At 37.6% G+C, this 14,686-nt stretch overlaps 1 protein-coding gene across 3 annotated transcripts in view; it reads left to right on the top strand.

The window, feature by feature from the left end:
- CFAP299 (cilia and flagella associated protein 299) overlaps positions 1-14,686 on the top strand; it is a 613,297-nt gene that overhangs the window by 222,754 nt on the left and 375,857 nt on the right. The window lies entirely within an intron of this gene.

Raw genomic sequence — 14,686 nt, 5'->3', positions numbered from 1 at the left:
AGGAATTGCCCCCTGGAATTCCATTGTATCAAATTGTCTTCCTCTTTATATAGAATCTTTCAAAAAATATTAACAAGAGACACACACATAAAGACTAGCTATTTAGCATAAAGATGTTGAGCCTCAAGACCTTCAGCTTTCTAAAGCCTCATGTGCATGACAACCTCAGCGTTCTATGGAGCAATAAGGCTGATTCCCACAGATAGGAGTTTGGAGGCAAGCATATCAAACCAGGGGTTACTTTCCTTGCTTTCTATTTTCTCACTGGCTTTACTGTATAAATATAACCAGAAGATGAGGGAATATACTTCAAAACAGATAAAAGATTTAGCTCCCTCCCAGAGGAGAGTAAAAGCAAAGTTATATATTAATGTGTTTACAGAATAAAAGCAAACACGTTCAGAAACTACGAGCATTTATTTTCTCTCTAAGCAACTTCTTTTCTCCTCAAAGTGTGAGAACATCTTAACCTACCATATTTAAGAATTAATTAGAGAAACTTGCCAAATGTACCAAAAAATGAGGAGTTCATTGACACTTTCTCACACAGAAGCCAAACCATTTCGTTCCCTCAAAGAAAAGCACAAATTTTCATCCAGGCGAAGTGGAGTTTGACTGATGTAAGATACCACAGATTTTTCAGGACTCCCACTTGGGTTTTTCTCAAAATAGAAAATGAAAAGAAACAGCTGTCCAGTGTGCATGTTAGCACTTCTTGTCTTTCGTCCGTGTGCTTCTGACAGTTGAGGTTTTTTCCCAGAGATGTTGATAGCTTTACTGTACATTTGATAATTTAAAAACTCTTTCACACAGAAAAGGGTGGGGAAGGTGGTGCCATTCATCTTCTTAATGGAAATTTGATTCTCATTCCTTCTCACCAATAAATGAATCTCATTTCTCAAGTAGTCTCCTTTTCTGAAATTTATTAGAATATAAATTGATGACCTCCTGGAAATTCTGTGGGAATCACAGTATATGGTATAAAAGTTCCTAAACCTTAAATGTCTCCAAATGTATTCCTGACTGATTTGACTGCTAAGGAACACTGTTTCAATTACATTTTAAGAAAAGAAAAAAGAATAGCTTACACGAAAAGACAGGAGACTCAAAAACCACACATTGGATTTAGCTCCACTATATTTTTCCTCTTGGATCTTCAAAAAATCTCCCCTCCAGTATTAAAGGTGGATTTATGCTCAAAGGAAAGGACTTGAAATTGTTCACTGGTTGCTTTTTTCCTCCTACACAATTTCCGGTATTCATTCTGGTATTCAGAGGACATACAAATCAGACATAAAAGTGTGTACATACAAAACATAAAAGTAATCAGGGAAATGCACATTAAAGACATGATGAGATACTAGTACAAATACACTGAGTTGCTTAATATTAAAAAGTCCTAAAATGCAACATTTTGGGAATGATATGGAGCAAAAAGAACTCTCATGTTCTGGTAGTAGGAGTGTAAATTGGTTCAACCATTTTGGAAAGAAGCTGGCATTATTTTGTAAAGTTAAAGTTACAAATATCCTACAACACAGCTGTTCCATTGCTAGCTACATATCTTAGAGAAATTTATGCTCAGGACACATGTACAGGAAATTCTAGCAGCATGTTTATAATACACCCAAACGAGAAGCAACTTTGAGGTCTATGTTAATAAAAAGGATAAATAAATAATTGTATATTCATGTAAAAGAATTCAGTGAAAGTGAGGTACAGCCCCATGCATCAGCATGTATGCAAAAATGTACATCAAAAATATTAATGAAAGAAACAGTATGTTAAAAATGCACACTTCATGATCCCATTTGTAGAAAGTTCAAAAACAGGCAAATTAAACTATATTGTTTGGGGATACATACTTAAGTGATAAAAGGTAATGATGATCATGAAAGTTGAAGACAGATAAGGGAAAAGCATGGGAGTGGATTTCGTAAGAGTAAGAAAGTGGTTACCTGTGGTGATGATGGTGGTGGGAGATGGAGTTGTGAGCAGGAAGGAGTAAGCGGGGGTCCTGGAGTTTCATCATTGTTCTATTTCTTGACTAAGTGATGAGCTACAGGGGTTGGCTTTGTCATAACAGATTAACGAATTTTATGCTGCTTTTATGTATGTTAGTTATATTCCACACATATAAAAGTTAAAAAATAGTCCTATAATGCATGTATTATTTTCATCTAAATTCACATTCAAGATAAGGAAAAGGAAGTTTTTCTTTATGCTATTTGAGGCAAATTCCTATGGTCTGGCATTTGGAATTTTTCTGTGGTTATCTGGCTTGAAATTGTTTGCACCTTGCTAAGGATAGCTGGAGAGGAACAAATAGCTGACTGCAGTAACTTAATCTAGCATATCTCAAGAGGTAAAAACTTGCTAAGTTATCCCACATGATAAAAGAAAATTTGAAATATCAAAGTTGTACCAAAGAAGTGATAAGGCAAGCAAGACAGAATATTGCAAGAAAAAATAAAATGTGGGAAACGAGTTCTGAAGGGAGAAAGAATATGCTGTGAATAGAATTGCGTGCACCTCTCATCCCACTCCCACCCTGCCAAATTCATGTGCTGAAACCCTAACCCCCAGTGGGATGGTATTTGGAGACTGGCCTTTGGCAGGTAGTTGGGTTTAGATGAGATTATGATGGTGGGGCCTTCGTGATGGGTTTAGTGCTCATATAAGAAGAGATACCAGAGGGTTTGCTCTTGTTGTTCTCTCTCTGCTGTGTGAGGATGCAGTGAGAAGGCAGCCATCTGCAAGCTAAAGAGAAACAGAACATGCTGGTACCCTGACCTCAGACTTCCAATGTCCAGAACTGTGATAAATAAATTTCTGTTATTGAAGCCATCCAGTCTGTGGGCATAATAAAATACTATGGTATTTTGCTATGGCAGCCTGAGCTGATTAATACAGAGCAAGTATACAATGACAAATTAAGAAAAGGAATGTGAAGATTTACCAATTTAAAAATATTCATAAAACATTTTATTGGGGGAAACATAAGATTTTTTTCCTCCTCATTTATGTAAAGGACAAAACAAAAGGTATCGTGTTGTCCTGGAAAAAATGTGCAAGATCATCGCTCCCTGACAAAGCAACAGATGCCCTATGATAAAGGACTATAAAAACATATCTCCCTATTTCATACTCAGACACTCAAATGACTTATCTAAAAGTTCACGCATTGTTTTAACTAAAATTATATATGTTTTTTATCAACTTTGCAAACAATTTTTTCCATTTTGGCCTCTAAGCAATCAAAATTACATTATTTGAGACCATACAAATACACATACATACAAATAGTTTTGTCAGTAAACTCATCATGGGAAATAAAGCTGTTTATGAAAACTACTTTTTCATAAAAAGTGTGCTTGTTTCTTTAGAAGATAATATAGAGTTTTTATAATAAATTTTTTACTCATTTACTATTTTTTACTTTATTTTTTTCTATACTCTCCATTTAATTTTTCCAAACTGAGTTACTAAAAATCCTTTTAAAGAAACTGAGGCACAGAGAGGTTGAATTACATATTGAAACAAGTGCTAATGAGTTGAATGTAAATTCTAGAAACATGAAATGTGAATGTGGGATATATAAGCAACGTAATTAAATCATAAAGCCAGTAGCCTAATTTTTGAGGATTAAGAATATATTTAGTCATTCATGTAGAATTATATAAATATGTTTAGCTAATGATTAAACAAGGTTGGTAAAATTTAACTCATCCATATGATTTTTACACCATTTTGAAAGTGTGGTGGAGTGTAAACAAAGATGGAGTATTTGCCTTTATAAAACTTATAACCCTCAGATTTTGTAACAGAACTACTTCACTTCTTGAGGAAGTAACTCCTTTTGTAATATTTACTTAAGCAAGTTTCTCAGGTCACTGACTGTTAAATAAATCTAGTTAAGTAAGAGTAATGCATGTTAAAGATTTAAGAATTCCTTACCACACACTCGGTATTACCTTTCTTTTCCAATATTTCTCCTTGCTGAGAAGTTTCAGGTTCTCAGATGTAGCATGCTATAATAATTGATTATTTATATAAATTTTTTTACTCTGCTGCAAATAGCTTAGGGGTTATAGACCATATCCTCTCTGTTCCCAATTTATAGAACAAAAATACTTTTATCTTCCTCCTAGAGGTTATAAGAAATGATGTAAGTCTGTGTATGTAAGACTTGAACAATATGCTCTTAATGTATTGTCAGTGTGACAGTCACATTTCTTAAGCTGATTATAAATGAATGATGTTTGGTGATTGATGATAGAGTATGATCATTTTACACTACAAGTTGTACAACTGCTAGGGGGCTTAGAGATTATTTAGCCCATTGTGAAATCCAGGTTCAGAAAAACATGATGACTTGGACTAATCAGTTGGTAAATGGATAAGAATTAAAGACTGATGTCCCGTCTTATATTTCCGCTGAATTTCCATTATCTCATGCTTCCATTTAAAATACTTAACATTTTGTCTATTTAAAAAAAATTCATTTTAATTAGATAAGTAATACAGTCTCCTGTGATATCCTCAGAATATTACGGATAAGGTTAGAGTCTAGTTTGATCACCAAGCCAATCCCACAACAGCATCTTTGTCGGGAGGGTGAGCAATTTCATATGGTGAATGTATCTGTTTAGGTTAAGTTTAGTTAAAAATAATAGAAAAACCTAAAATGACAGTGGCTGAAACCAAATATAAACCCTTTTTAGTCTCATATTCCAGATGTCCAGATGGTGTCAATCAAGGCTGGGTTGGTCCTCCAGGGTGTCAGGGACTCTCCTTCTTTCTCTTGTTTCTCCATAACAGTGGCCTCCCACTTAAGTCAAGATGGCAGCTGGAGCAACAGTCATTATATGGCATTCCAACTACAGGCAAAATGGCACCCACCCCCTTTAAGTACAGAAGTTGTATGTAATTTTCACTTGGATACCATTGTGCAAAAATTAGTCATATGGGCATAAGTACCTGCAAAAAAGCCTAGAAAATGTAGTCTTTATTCCAGGAAGCTACATGCTCAGGTGAAAACCGGGGTTTTATTTTTATGGAAAAAGGGAAAACAGTGTGGGTCAAAGTAAGTGTCCAGGGACAGCAAAAATTCTACTGCAATTATTTCCTTTTCCTGCCCTGCCCAGATACCTGCTAAAAACCTCAGCTGTTTGCAAGTGAGCTAGGCCTGGCAGAATATTAGGAGTTCCTTCCCTGCTAGTGAATGGTACCTAGAAATCTATTCTTCTGACTTTTCATGTCTGATAAACTTGGGAATAATTTTGATCTTCCTTGGCACTCTCATAAACATCTACTCCCAGGAACAATAACAACAATACAACAAAACAGTAAGTTGAAAAATATGTGATAAAATGAACAACTCACCAAATGATACTATATATGCTTTTATGGGTACACAAGTATATACATAAACAATAGGCAATAACCTTGAAGGATGCATGCAGAAATGATAATGATGGTTACCTTTGGTGTTCTGGGGCAGGGGTTGGTGATCAAATTGGACTTTAACTTATCTGTAATGTACTAAAGATTTACAGCAAAGTAAGGTGTATTTGGGGAGGTGGGAGGAGTGGGGAGCAGACTTACTATATGGAAACCTTTAGGAGCTCTGCAGTATCTTAGCTAGATAACCATCATGTCAATTATAGGTTTTGATTGTGAGCAATAGAAACCAATTCTAATGAACTAAATAAAAAAATGAGATTTATTGGAGGAGCACTGGTTATCATAGATTTGAAGAAAAAGTTGAATGATGAGGTTATGTAGTAGGAATTAAGGACAATCACTACAATTCCAGTTGCTTTTCATCCTTGTGTCTCTCTGTTTATGATGTACGTTCTCTTGAGGTTAAGTGATATTGGTTAAGCTTGAGGCATATTCATTCGCTGGGGTTTGGGAGGTAAGAGTTGTGAGTGAGTGGGTACCTTAAATGACTGTGTTAACAAAGCATAGCAAGTGGGAGGGACCATTTTCCAAATAAAAATTAGGTTCTGTTATCAAAAGTGGGAAGGGATGTCAGGGAGGCAAAACCAACAGGTGTTTATGACTATCACAGAAGACCACATACTAGTCTATTTCATTCCTTCAACCATAATTTTTAGAAGTTTTGTGGGTCTGTGGGAAAATATTCTGCTTTGGAGCTAAGATTAGTGATCTTAATTTCCAAAAGCATCTGAATTGCAATGAACCACATTATTTAACACATTTTATATACCTTTAAATTTTACTCAGAAATTGTTTTCTTTATTGCTCTTGTTTACTGAGCTATCTACTCTCAGCCTTTGTTTGGTTATGCTATAGAAGCAAGGGGTACATAGGATACTGTTTACAGATATTTGCTACTCTTCCATGGGCAGTATTATACTTTTCCATCCCATTGATTTCAGGCATGGCACTTGCTTTGGCCAATCAAATGTGAGTGGACATGACATGAGTCTCTTACAAGCAGATGCTCTAAGAGCCAGCATGTGACCATGTTCCCTCTGCACAATAACCAAAGATGTTTCAGATAGAGGCTATTTCATGAGCCTCCCAGTTCATCCCTTCAAGATGAAGAGCCACAATCAACCTGCTATTGATGCATAGCATTATTGAGAAATAATCCTTTGTAATTATAAACCACAGACATTTGGGCCACTTGTTACTATAGCATAACCTAACCAGTCCTGATTGATACACTTGTAAAACTAATTCTCTGTTCAAACTTCACAAAGAATTTCTAACTCGTTCTGGTTTTAAATATAGACCATAAGCAGGAAATTAGGTAGAAACTGACCAGTGATGAAAAGATTAACCTGTGAGCAATGGAGAAAAAATACATGTTTTCTGGGCAAGCTTCTGACAAAATAAATTTGATATTTTGGAGATTTAATGTCAGAGCAGTGCATAGGTGTATTATAATATGGAAGACTCACTTTTGAATAGCACAATAAATTGAGAAATTTCTCAAATATCTGATTCTCTGCATTGGTACCAATGAGTAGTTTATGTATATTTAGATATTTTGATTATTAGTTGATATTGATACTATAAGCCAAGGCACATAAAACTAGAAAAGAAAAGCTGACAAACTGTGATCAACTTAACGAGTTGAATGTATAGTTCAACAAAATTATCAGTAGGTTACATATTGTACATGCCTATATTGATTTAAAGAAACCTGGTAGTAATCTCTCTTTAACTCTTCACAAAAAGAAATCACCAGGTCTATTTCCCTTCTAAATATTTCCTTAATCTATCCCCTCTTATTCTTACCACCACTGCTTTAACTCAGGTCTTCATCATCTCTTACTAAAGCTCCCTAATTAATCTTTCCATTGTGGCTCTTCTCCATGCTATGTTTATCACAATGCCTGGATACTATTACTGAAACACAAAATTGACCATCTTATTTCCTCGCATACGACCCTTGTGATTCAACATCTCCTAGAAGATAAGCCTCAATCTCCTTAATGTAGCATACAAGGCCTTCCTGGAAAGGCAGCATGGCCTAATGGTTATGAGAATCAGTTTTAGAACAAGACTGCCTGAGTTTGAAAACAGGTCTGCTCTGATTAGCTGAGTGGCCTTAATATTTACAACAGTATGTCTGTAAAAATATTAGCTTTTATTAATATTGTATGGTTTCTCCTTCACTTCCTGTGCTTACTTTCTGACTGTTTTGCAGTTACCCAAGGGCACCTGGCAGTTTTTCATCTCTGTTCTTTAATTCCTTTGAAGTTACTCGTAACTCTTTCCCTCTCCCACCACCCTCACCCCCAAACTGGCTAATGCCATCTCATCTTTTAACATTTAGTTCAACGATGGCTTTAAAACTTAAGATTAAGTGACTTATTTATCTCTTGTAAAAATAAAAGACAGTGTGTGTGTGAAAAAAAAAAGATTAAGTGACTTTTCCTTGAATAGGTAAGATATTTCTCTTATGATTCAATATCCATCCATATCTCTATTATTACACTTATCACATGGTATGATATTATAATGTTCCTGTATCTGTTCACCTCCATGAGACCACAGGCAACTTGAAAGCAGGAATTATGTCTCATTTATCTTTGTCCCTAGTACTGTTCCTGGTACATAATAGACATGCAATAGAAATGTTTGTTGAATATATAGAAAATTGCTAAATAAAGAAATGCTTATTATTTCGCAAATCACTCTTGAACGCACTCTTTATTTTGTGGTTCAGTGTTGCTTGATCAAGATCGCTGTGATAAATTTTCTTTAAAATTTATTTCCAAAGAAAGTCATTTCTCTCTTGAATTGTTAATGCTTTCTTTTCTTTCTTTTATTACATATTTATATTGGAGTATAATTGCTTTACAATGGTGTGTTAGTTTCTGCTTTATAACAAAGTGAATCAGTTACACATATACATATGTTCCCATATCTCTTCTCTCTTGCATCTCCCTCCCTCCCAACCTCCCTATCCCACCCCTCCAGGCGGTCACAAAGCACCAAGCAGATCTCCCTGTGCTATGCGGCTGCTTCTCACTAGCTATTTATTTTACGCTTGGTAGTGTATATATGTCCATGCCTCTCTCTCACTTTGTCACAGCTTACCCTTCCACCTCCCCATATCCTCAAGTCCATTCTCTAGTAGGTCTGTGTCTTTATTCCTGTCTTACCCCTAGGTTCTTCATGACATTTTTTTCCCTTAAATTCCATATATATGTGTTAGCATACCGTATTTGTCTTTCTCTTTCTGACTTACTTCACTCTGTATGACACACTCTAGGTCTATCCATCTCATTAAAAATAGCTCAATTTCGTTTCTTTTTACGGCTGAGTAATATTCCATTGTATATATGTGCCACATCTTCTTTATCCATTCATCTGATGATGGACACTTGGGTTATTTCCATCTCTGGGCTATTGTAAATAGAGCTGCAATGAACATTTTGGTACATGACTCTTTTTGAATTATGGTTTTCTCAGGGTATATGCCCAGTAGTGGGATTGCTGGGTCATATGGTAGTTCTATTTGTAGTTTTTTAAGGAACCTCCATACTATTCTCCATAGTGGCTGTACCAATTCACATTCCCACCAGCAGTGCAAGAGTGTTCCCTTTTCTCCAAACCCTCTCCAGCATTTATTGTTTCAAGATTTTTTGATGATGGCCATTCTGACTGGTGTGAGATGATATCTCATTGTAGTTTTGATTTGCATTTCTCTAATGATTAATGATGTTGAGCATTCTTTCATGTGTTTGTTAGCATTCTGTATATCTCCTTTGGAGAAATGTCTATTTAGGTCTTCTGCCCATTTTTGGATTGGATTGTTTGTTTTTTTTGTTATTGAGCTGCATGAGCTGCTTATAAATTTTGGAGATTAATCCTTTGTCAGTTGCTTCATTTGCAAATATCTTCTCCCATTCTGAGGGTTGTCTTTTGGTCTTGTGTATGGTTTCCTTTGCTGTGCAAAAGCTTTGAAGTTTCATTAGGTCCCATTTGTTTATTTTTGTTTTTATTTCCAATTCTCTAGGAGGTGGGTCAAAAAGGATCTTGCTGTGATTTATTTCATAGAGTGTTCTGCCTATGATTTCCTCTAAGGGTTTGATAGTTTCTGGCCTTACATCTAGGTTTTTAATCCATTTTGGGCTTATTTTTGTGTATGGTGTTAGGGAGTGATCTAATCTCATACTTTTACATGTACCTGTCCAGTTTTCCCAGCACCACTTATTGAAGAGACTGTCCTTTCTCCACTGTACATTCCTGCCTCCTTTATCAATGATAAGGTGACCATATGTGCGTGGGTTTATCTCTGGGCTTTCTATCCTGTTCCATTGATCTATCTTTCTGTTTTTCTGCCAGTACCATACTGTATTGATTACTGTAGCTTTGTAGTATAGTCTGAAGTCAGGAAGCCTGATTCCTCCAGCTCCGTTTTTCGTTCTCAAGATTGCTTTGGCTATTCGGGGTCTTTTGTGTTTCCATACAAATTGTGAAATATTTTGTTCTAGTTCTGTGAAAAATGCCAGTTGGTAGTTTGATAGGGATTGCATTGAATCTGTAGATTGCATTGGGTAGTATAGTCATTTTCACAGTGTTGATTCTTCCAGTCCAAGAACATGGTATGTCTCTCCATCTATTTGTATCATTTTTAATTTCTTTCATCAGTGTCTTATAATTTTCTGGATACAGGTCTTTTGTCTCCTTAGGTAGGTTTATTCCTAGATATTTAATTCTTTTTGTTGCAATGGTAAATGGGAGTGTTTTCTTGATTTCACTTTCAGATTTTTCATCATTAGTGTATAGGAATGCAAGAGATTTCTGTGCATTAATTTTGTATCCTGCTACTTTACCAAATTCATTGATTAGCTCTAGTAGTTTTCTGGTGGCATCTTTAGGATTCTCTATGTATAGTAACATGTCATCTGCAAACAGTGACAGCTTTACTTCTTCTTTTCCGATTTGGATTCCTTTTATTTCCTTTTCTTCTCTGATTGCTCTGGCTAAAACTTCCAAAACTATGTTGAATAAGAGTGGTGAGAGTGGCAACCTTGTCTTGTTCCTGATCTTAGTGGAAATGCTTTCAGTTTTTCACCATTGAGGACGATGTTGGCTGTGGTTTTGTCATATATGGCCTTTATTATGTTGAGGAAAGTTCCCTCTATGCCTACTTTCTGCAGGGTTTTTATCATAAATGGGTGTTGAATTTTGTCAAAAGCTTTCTCTGCATCTATTGAGATGATCGTATGGTTTTTCTCCTTCAATTTGTTAATATGGTATATCATCTTGATTAATTTGCATATATTGAAGACTCCTTGCATTCCTGGGATAAACCCCACTTGATCATGGTGTATGATCCTTTTAATGTGCTGTTGGATTCTGTTTGCTAGTATTTTGTTGAGGATTTTTGCATCTATGTTCATCACTGATATTGGCCTGTAGTTTTCTTTCTTTTTGACATCCTTGTCTGGTTTTAGTATCAGGGTGATGGTGGCCTCGTAGAATGAGTTTGGGAGTGTTCCTCCCTCTGCTATATTTTGGAAGAGTTTGAGAAGGATAGGTGTTAGCTCTTCTCTAAATGTTTGATAGACTTCGCCTGTGAAGCCATCTGGTCCTGGGCTTGTGTTTGTTGGAAGATTTTTAATCACAGTTTCAATTTCAGTGCTCGTGATTGGTCTGTTCATATTTTCTGTTTCTTCCTGATTCAGCCTTGGCAGGTTTTGCTTTTCTAAGAATTTGTCCATTTCTTCCAGGTTGTCCATCTTTTTGGCATAGAGTTGCTTGTAGTAATCTCTCATGATCTTTTGTATTTCTGCAGTGTCAGTTGTTACTTCTCCTTTTTCATTTCTAATTCTATTGATTTGAGTCTTCTCCCTATCCTGGAGAATGTTTCATGAGCACTTGAGAAAAATGTGTATTCTGTTGTTTTTGGATGGAATGTCCTATAAATATCAATTAAGTCCATCTTGTTTAATGTATCATTTAAAGCTTGTGTTTCCTTATTTATTTTCATGTTGGATGATCTGTCCATTGGTGAAAGTGGGGTGTTAAAATCCACTACTATTAATGTGTTACTGTTGATTTCCCCTTTTATGGCTGTTAGTATTTCCCTTATGTATTGAGGTGCTCCTATGTTGGGTGCATAAATATTTACAGTTGTTATATCTTCTTGGATTGATCACTTGATCATTAAGTAGTTCCTTCTTTGTCTCTTCTAATAGTCTTTATTTTAATGTCTATTTTGTCTGATATAAGAATTGCTACTCCAGCTTTCTTTTGGTTTCCATTTGCATGGAATATCTTTTTCCATCCCCCTACTTTCAGTCTGTATGTGTCTCTAAGTCTGAAGTGGGTCTCTTGTAGACAACATATATATGGGTCTTGTTTTTGTATCCATTCAGCTAATCTGTGTCTTTTGGTGGGAGCATTTAGTCCATTTACATTTAAGGTAATTATCGATATGTATGTTCCCATTCCCATTTTCTTAATTGTTTTGGGTTCTTTATTGTAGGTCTTTTCCTTCTCTTGTTTTTGTTGCCTAGAGGAGTTCCTTTAGCATTTGTTGTAAAGCTGGTTTGGTGGTGCTGAACTCTCTCAGCTTTTGCTTGTCTATAAAGGTTTTAATTTCTCCATGAAATCTGAATGAGATCCTTGCTGGGTAGAGTAGTCTTGGTTGCAGGTTTTTCTCCTTCATCACTTTAAATATGTCCTGCCACTCCCTTCTGGCTTGCAGAGTTTCTGCTGAAAGATCAGCTGTTAACCTTACGGGGATTTCCTTGTGTGTTATTTTTTGTTTTTCCCTTGCTGCTTTTAATATGTTATTTTTTTGTATTTAATTTTTGATAGTTTGATTAATATGTGTTTTCTCGCATTTCTCCTTGGATTTATCCTGTATGGGACTCTCTGTGCTTCCAGGAGTTGATTACCTATTTCCTTTCCCATATTAGGGAAATTTTCAACTATAATCTCTTCAAATATTTTCTCAGTCCCTTTCTTTTTCTCTTCTTCTTCTGGAACCCCTATAATTCAAATGTTGGTGCGTTTAATGTTGTCCCAGAGTTCTCTGGGACTGTCTTCAGTTCTTTTCATTCTTTTTTCTTTATTCTGCTCTGCAGTAGTTATTTCCACTATTTTATCTTCCAGGTCACTTATCCGTTCTTCTGCCTCAGTTATTCTGCTATTGATCCCATCTAGAGTATTTTTAATTTCATTTATTGTGTTGTTCATCATTGTTTGTTTCATCTTTAGTTCTTCTAGGTCCTTGTTAACTGTTTCTTGCATTTTGTCTATTCTATTTCCAGGATTTTGGATCATCTTTACTATCATTATTCTGAATTCTTTTTCAGGTACACTGCCTATTTCCTCTTCAATTGTTAGGTCTGGTGGGTTTTTATCTTGCTCCTTCATCTGCTGTGTGTTTTTCTGTCTTCTCATTTTGCTTATCTTACTGTGTTTGGGGTCTCCTTTTTGCAGGCTGCAGGTTCATAGTTCCCGCTGTTCTTGGTGTCTGTCCCCAGTGGCTAAGGTTGTTTCAGTGGGTTGTGTAGGCTTCCTGGTGGAGGGGACTAGTGCCTGTGTTCTTGTGGGTGAGGCTGCATCTTGTCTTTCTGGTGGGCAGGTCCATATCTGGTGTGTGTTTGGGGGTGTCTGTGGACTTATGATCTTAGGCAGCCTCTCTGCTAATGGGTGGGGTCGTGTTCCTGTCTTGCTAGTTGTTTGGCATAGGGTGTCCATCAGTGTAGCTTGCTGGTTGTTGAGTGAAGCTGGGTGCTGGTGTTGAGATGAGATCTCTGGGAGATTTTCGCCGTTTCATATTATGTGGAGCTGGGAGGTCTCTTGTGGACCAGTGTCCTGAAGTTGGCTCTCCCACCTCAGAGGTACAGCACTGACTCTTAGCTGCAGCACCAAGAGCCTTTCATCCACACGGCTCAGAATAAAAGGGAGAAAAAGTAGAAAGAAAGAATTAGTAGAAGTAGAAAGAATGAAAGAAAGATAGAAGGAAAGAAAGAAAGAAAGGAGGGAGGGAGGGGGAAAGAAGGAAGGAAGTAGGGAAGGAAGGAAAAAAGAAAGAAAGAAGATAAAGTAAAAAAAAATAAAGGTAAAATATAATAAAGTTATTAAAATAAAAAATAATTGTTAAGAAAAAAATTTTTTTAAAAAAACAAAAAAAGCAAAAAAAAAAAAAAGGACGGATAGAACCCTAGGACAAATGGTGGAAGCAAAGCTATACAGACAAAATCTCACACAGAAGCATACACATACACACTCACAAAAAGAAGAAAAGGGGAAAAAATCATAAATCTTGCTCTCAAAGTCCACCTCCTCAATTTGGGATGATTGGTTGTCTGTTCAGTTATTCCACAGATGCAGGTACATCAAGTTGATTGTGGAGCTTTAATCCGCTGCTTCTGAGGCTGCTGGGAGAGATTTCCCTTTCTCTTCTTTGGTCTCACAGCTCCCAGGGCCTCAGTTTTGGATTTGGCCCCGCCTCTGTGTGTAGGTCACCGGAGGGCGTCTGTTCTTCGCTCAGACAGGACGGGGTTAAAGGAGCAGCTGCTTCGGGGGCTCTGGCTCACTCAGGCTGGGGGGGAGGGAGGGGCACGGAGTGCGGGGCGGGCCTGCGGCGGCAGAGGCCACTGTGACGTTGCACCAGCCTGAGGTGCGCCGTGCGTTCTCCTGGGGAATTTGTCCCTGGATCTCGGAACCCTGGCAGTGGCTGGCTGCACAGGCTCCCGGGAGGGGAGGTGTGGATAGTGACCTGTGCCTGCACACAGGCTTCTTGGTGGCAGCAGCAGCAGCCTTAGCGTCTCATGCCCGTCTCTGGGGTCCGCGCTTTTATCCGCGGCTCGCGCCCGTCTCTGGAGTTCCTTTAAGCAGCGCTCTTAATCCCCTCTCCTCCCGCACCAGGAAACAAAGAGGGAAGAAAAAGTCCTTTGCCTCTTCTGCAGCTCCAGACGTTTTCCCGGACTCCCTCCCGGCTAGCCGCGGTGCACTAACCCCCTGCAGGCTGTGTTCACGCCCCCAAACCCCAGTCGTCTCCCTGGGTTCCGACCTTCGAAGCCTGAGCCTCAGCTCCCAGCCCCGCCCGCCCCGGTGGGTGAGCAGACAAGCCTCTCGGACTGGTGAGTGCTGGTCGGCCCTGATCCTCTGTGTGGGAATCTCTCCGCTTGGCCCTCCGCACCCCTGTTTCTGTGCTCTCCTCCGCGGCCCTGAA

The sequence above is a fragment of the Monodon monoceros genome, unplaced genomic scaffold (assembly GCF_005190385.1).
Source record: "Monodon monoceros isolate NGI ecotype Baffin Bay Population unplaced genomic scaffold, NGI_Narwhal_1 Super_Scaffold_20, whole genome shotgun sequence".
NCBI lineage: Eukaryota > Metazoa > Chordata > Mammalia > Artiodactyla > Monodontidae > Monodon > Monodon monoceros.
The sequence above is the reverse complement of the archived record's forward strand: the minus strand, read 5'-3'. Positions and strand labels throughout refer to the sequence as shown.